This window comes from Sitodiplosis mosellana, unplaced genomic scaffold, assembly GCF_009176505.1.
Source record: "Sitodiplosis mosellana isolate CC-2019 unplaced genomic scaffold, AAFC_SMos_1.0 Smas_scaffold_1, whole genome shotgun sequence".
In the NCBI taxonomy this organism is placed as follows: Eukaryota; Metazoa; Arthropoda; class Insecta; order Diptera; family Cecidomyiidae; genus Sitodiplosis; species Sitodiplosis mosellana.
In genome coordinates, this window is record NW_022595244.1 from 9246595 (window position 1) to 9252594 (window position 6000).

Below are 6000 nucleotides of genomic sequence, written 5' to 3' on the forward strand. Positions count from 1 at the left end.
TCAGAATTTTGGTGGTAAATGGCGGCATTCTTCAAAAGCATAATGTTTTTGGCATTTCATATGAACATCCAAATTGGTATTATGACGCTGGACCGATGTGCTCATCTCCTCACTTCTTATTTTGTTGGTGGTGGTGTTGTTGTTGGTCGGTCGACCGATCGATTTCACTTTACCGAACGATCACCTTATTTTGTCGCGTTATTTTTCTTTCGCTGTCTTTGCTTTCATCGGTATTTCGTTCGTTAATAGATCACCAATTTATGTAACAAAGATCCGACACAGCTCCTCTCTTTTATTTATTGTTTTATTGCAAACTTTCAATTTGCACGTTTTTTTTTCTTCAGCACGGCAAATATACGGTTTTCTCATTTTAGTAATTTCATTTAATACCGGCCTAACTGGATTTTTGGCGGATGTGAATGTGTCGAAGACGGAGAAAAACAAGAGACGTCACAATTAATTGAGCTCCTATAATGCCGGCATTTTAATCGCATAACCCGAATAAAAATTGATTTGTCGAAGCTTCTGTTTGGGAGATTGTTGATTCCTTTCCCAATGAATATGCATATGCCATAGTAATCCACGAGAATAATTCATACTTATATATAAGGAGCTATCTAGTCAAAACAACTGCAATCAAAACGGATCAAACGGCTTAAGTCATTAACCACGTGTTTGCTTAAATTGAAAATGATCGACACACAAATATGCGAACAGATCGACAAAAGAACAAATGAACGATTTCTCCGTCTGAAATGTGCAGATGGTGACCCATGCAAACCGAGAAAGACCCGCTGCTTTATTGACGATCTAATTCATGTAGCCCATTGCCAAAAGTCGTATTAAAAGAGACATTTGCCCGGTTCAAAATCCCGAAAAATTCACAACACATTGTTCTTCGCAATTCATTGTCCTCGCAACATTGCATTTACGTCACAACGAATGAATACGTTTCGGATATCATCGTTTGATCAATCGTCGAACATTATCACCTTTGAAAACACACCTGGTTGCCCCGGAATGCAAACACTTTTTTTTGTCTCAATAAACAAAATATGTAAATTGATGGTGCCTTAGGCCAACCATAATAAACTTTATACGATTCGCGTGCACGCGCCGACAACGACGACATTTATGTGCATCGAAATAAAAATTCAAACTGACACTTCATACGATTGTGTAGATCGATGCGTCATCTCAATGGGGCGGTCATTAATAATGTTGTTGATGATTTTTTGGCTCTTTTGACAGCGGCGCGACAGTATGATTCTTTTAATTGCCAAGCAAATAATCTGTAATAAACACGAAACTTTGTGGCGAAAAAACAAAAACAACTCATTTATTCACTGTATTTGTAGCAAAATCTAAACTGAAGAGGATGAAGCACATGTTTGAACGGGTGAGGACGCTAATGGAACAAGATATTGGAAACTTTTGATTATTTAATTGAATTGGATACTCTTGATTTTCGTTATATATATTTTATCTCTTTGCTATTGATTATTCGTAGTGTTTTTATATGGCTCAAAGGATTGGATTCGATTATGGAGCAAAGTACAGGTTTTGCCAAAATTTCGAATTGGAATTGGACATCCGTCGAAGTCAAAATTTGTAATGTGATTGAAAATCAAATCGGTATAGTGTTGTTATTGTTGCACGTTGTATGCCAAATGAGATATCGATTTTGCGAAAGTCCGATCGAAAATGTCAGCTCACGCAAACTCCGTTAAGTTTCTTTCTCTCTGTCTTTCTTAAAATCGGTGTGGATTATCTTTGCTACGTTATTTACATCATCAACTTCTGTTCCAGTTCGATTTTGTGCTTATTTTCTTGTGCTCTGACGTTCTTACTCTAGAGTTGTGGGGTTTTTTCATTTTTTGGCATGTGAGGAATTTACATCCGTTCTTGGAGCCGGAAAAAACCGAAGAGTGAAGATTGAAGTCGAGGCACCGACGCCAATTCGCTCAACACATACAGATGGATGGCTGATAATGAATGCTATTGAACATTTCTACGTGTTCTTCGGATATATGGCCATATATATTTAGGTTGTTGTACCGGATTGTTTTGATTTTTACTCTTGATAATCTGATTGGATTTCACTGGCATTTATAGGCGGGTATGTAGAAGAACCATTTGCATAAAGACATTGACGCAGTGAATGGAATGTTGTTTTGATTTTTTTTTGGTATGAATAGACCAATCTAAATATAAGTATTTCGCCGGAGCATGTCATCGATGCATGCATAAGAACTAGAAAAATTCAAACTCATCTGCAACTTTCGTGGGCAGTGCGAAATGAACGATGTCTATCCATCGTTTTCAATAATATCATTGAGATTCGCCTCTTACCAATCAAGTTCCGCTTGACCTCCTTCTTAAGAGAACCTGATAGAATTTATTAATTTTTAGTTTTTCAATTTGTATTTTTGATGAATTTTAGTGACACATAGAGAGAATAAACGATATGCCTGTTTGGCAAACAGTGTTTGCATTTTGCACACACATTGGCGTACGCTTGAATATGACATCTGCAAAATGTTATCAAAATGATTAATCTTCAAATTTCGCTTTCGAAAAATTGTTAAATAATAATATTGTTTGAAAATATCGAATCTTCGCGAATGGGGAAAAAAAACGAAAACCAAATAAAAATGTGATCGAGTATAATGAGTGGTAAGGATTATACTTTGTGGAGTTTAAATGAAACACAACGTTTTTCACATCAAAAGCTGAACACTTGTTTATTTGAATAAATTCAATTCCAAACTGAACACTGATCGGAAGAAGTGAAGGCGTATTTATAACAATTCCAAACAGTGTTCTTACATTGTTTTTAGTACAAATAGATATTATTTATTGTTCTCACAGAGAAAGAGCAATTCACGTATTCTACTACAGCCACTTTCAGCTTTTGTCAGTGGCTGGAAAAATGCTTTCTTTTCTATGGAAACATTGTTTTGACAAGTGCAATGATTTTTACATTAAATCGATTCTCGATCGCACTTGCCCAATCTACTATAGTTTATATGGAGGCTCACACACTCATCGACGCATTCCTATCTCTGCTGTATTATTTTTGTTTGCACATGTGCATGCAAGTGGATTCCACTATGCTTACAATGTTATTTCCGCACGCACATGTGCGAGTAGATTTTACATAGTGTTCTGCACATTTCTATATCGTCTGAGTGAGCGGCGAGTCACCATAGCAATAGCACTAAAAATAGGGGTGATATAAACGAAGAACGCATTGGTACAAGCCGATTCGTTTATACAAGTAGAAATTGGTGAACCGGTTAGGGGGAAGTGTGCAAGAATGTCCAATACTCCAATACTATGACCTTTTTTTTCTGCGACAATCTGACGCTGAACTAATTAATTGTAAACATATGAAATGAATAAAAAGTGATAGACAGTGTTGACCATTTGATGGCAATTCTATGCAAATCACCAATATTTAATCGATGAGTATGCGAAAATCGATGGATGAAATGATTACGAATATAATTCGGCGAAATGATCAAAACATAATAACATTTTTTTTTGCTTCGCATTTCTTTCGTTCAATTCATTGGCGTCATTGAATATCCTATCATATTTCAAATCTTCGACACGTGTTTGAATTTATGATGTTTATGCAATAATTTATATCTTAACCCTTTGACGACCAGAACTGAACGGCTTGGAATTTTGCAATTCTGATTGCAGATTCGTGCTCAGCGACCCCAAAAACCTTAGTAAAAGTGTTATCAAAAATTTATTTTTTTAACTGAAAATATGAAAAAAATTATGGGACATATGTGTACAGTCAAACCAGTAGTAATTAGTTACCTTTACCGACCAATGAGACACATATGTCCCATCGCGCCAAAAGCAATGAAAATTTAAAAAAATATTTTTTTGGAGAAAAGTCGATTATTTTTAGAAAGTAACGGACATTCCGCACAACATTTCAAATCTTCAGCTTTAAAAGTTGCACCGATCAAATTATATAGGGTTTGGCGCAACTTGAAAAAAAAGTTAAGATTTTTTGACTTTGAAGTGTTCTATTTGAGCACAGTGATGATAAATTCCAATATTATGGTACTTTCTGGTAGCTACATTCATTCTCTTTCAAAAGAAACCAATTTTATCGCAATCGCTTTAGAAATGTGGAAATTATTGACGAAAAACAAAATGGGACATATGTGTCCCAAAGGTCGTCAAAGGGTTAAATAGGTATCCTGTGGTAGCATCGAAATATTTCGCAACATTAATTGGTTATTAAATCAACCAAAGCTGCTACATTCCTATGGCTTTATTTGATCGATTGACCCGTTTTGAGAACAACACAAACATACGCACGCACATTTAGATAAGAAATAGCTCTTAGAATGACAAAAAAACGCATTATGTGTGAAATGGTTGTATCCAATGGGAGCAAGAGGCAAGGTCGTCGTAGAAAACAAGGTCGTTAAAACTCAAACATCATTAAAAATTCACTCAAATCGTTGAACATCAATCAAATTCCGCGAAGTGTGTTTGAGTTATGCGAAGCATCATACGTCAAACGCAAAGCCGAATAGACATTAAAAAAAGTCTGGAGCCACATTTAGAATGGAATTCAAATGAGACCGGCGGATCTACGGAACGAAGAAAAAAAACAGTATCTGTGCCGTACGCCATGAGCCAATCTTTTTTTGTGATGACAGAAACATTCAATCATAGGACGCCATTCGCTTGCATGGATAAGCTAATTAGAGTGTATTTTCATCTCGGTTGTCTTGCTTTTGTGCCACAGACATTGTTTCTTTTTTTTTGTTTAAGTTCCGTGTTCTTTTTGCTCGTTTTACAGATTTACATTTTCGATATGTTATTAATATGTTATTGCCCGACATATTTATTATTATGTTATGTTGGGTTTTTTTTTATCTTTATAACGTTATTAAGATTTGACATAATAATAACATATTATCTTAATAACGACCAAAAAAATCGCAAAAAAAAGTTTCATGTAAAAAACATGTCAATTTTGCCAGACACATTTTTTTTCAACATTTTTTCGTCTGAAAAAAATTGACATGTTTTTTACATGAACCTTTTTTTGCGACTTTTTTGGTCGTTATTAAGATAATATGCCGATATATTATAGCATATCGGCCGTTATTATTATGTTATGTTGGACCAAATATACCGCCGTTATTATTATGTTATTAAGTATAGTTAATAATATGTTATTGCCCGTAAATCTGTAGCTCACGTCAAAGCCATGTATATGTATGTATCGAAACGACATGGATGGCGTCTGTGTTATACGCGTGCGATCGCGTATATTCAACTTATGGCCGAACAGTGTGCATACCTAAAAAGGCGACCAAATGGAATGTGGCATCGATTTATCACGAGATTTTGAAAAGAGACATAGAGAAACGAAATTCACACGCAATTTTTTATCTCACTGACAGGACATATGCTATGTGGCTTGAGGTAGGTATTTTTTTCTTTCATTTCTTTCTTTCTTCCATTTTGCTTGCGTAGTATTTTAAGTCTGGCGTCAGGATATTTGAGAGAGAGAGAGAGAGCACTAATTTTATTATTATCCGATTATCACATGAAGTGATCGTCGACTGAATAACAGCCATGGTCCTGTTCATATCAACGTCATCGCAAACTAGCAGCGAACAAATTTATGGCCAAATCGTGTTCAAATAATTTCATATGTTGATCCGTTTTACGAAGACAAGACATTAAAATAATAATGAGAATGAGAACAAAGAACATAACACAAGAAGAAAAAAATAGAAGAGATTCCGCATAACTCGATCCGCGTTCGCGTACCTTCCATTTGGAATGGACAAACGAACGAACGAACGAACGAATGAAAGACGAACATCAAGAATGAAAACAAAACAACATTCGAGAGAAAAAAATATATCTATAAACGTAAACAAACCAACGTGAATGTTCGCACATCGATCGTGTCGCAAAATTTCGTATATAAATCGCAAGCAGTTAGCA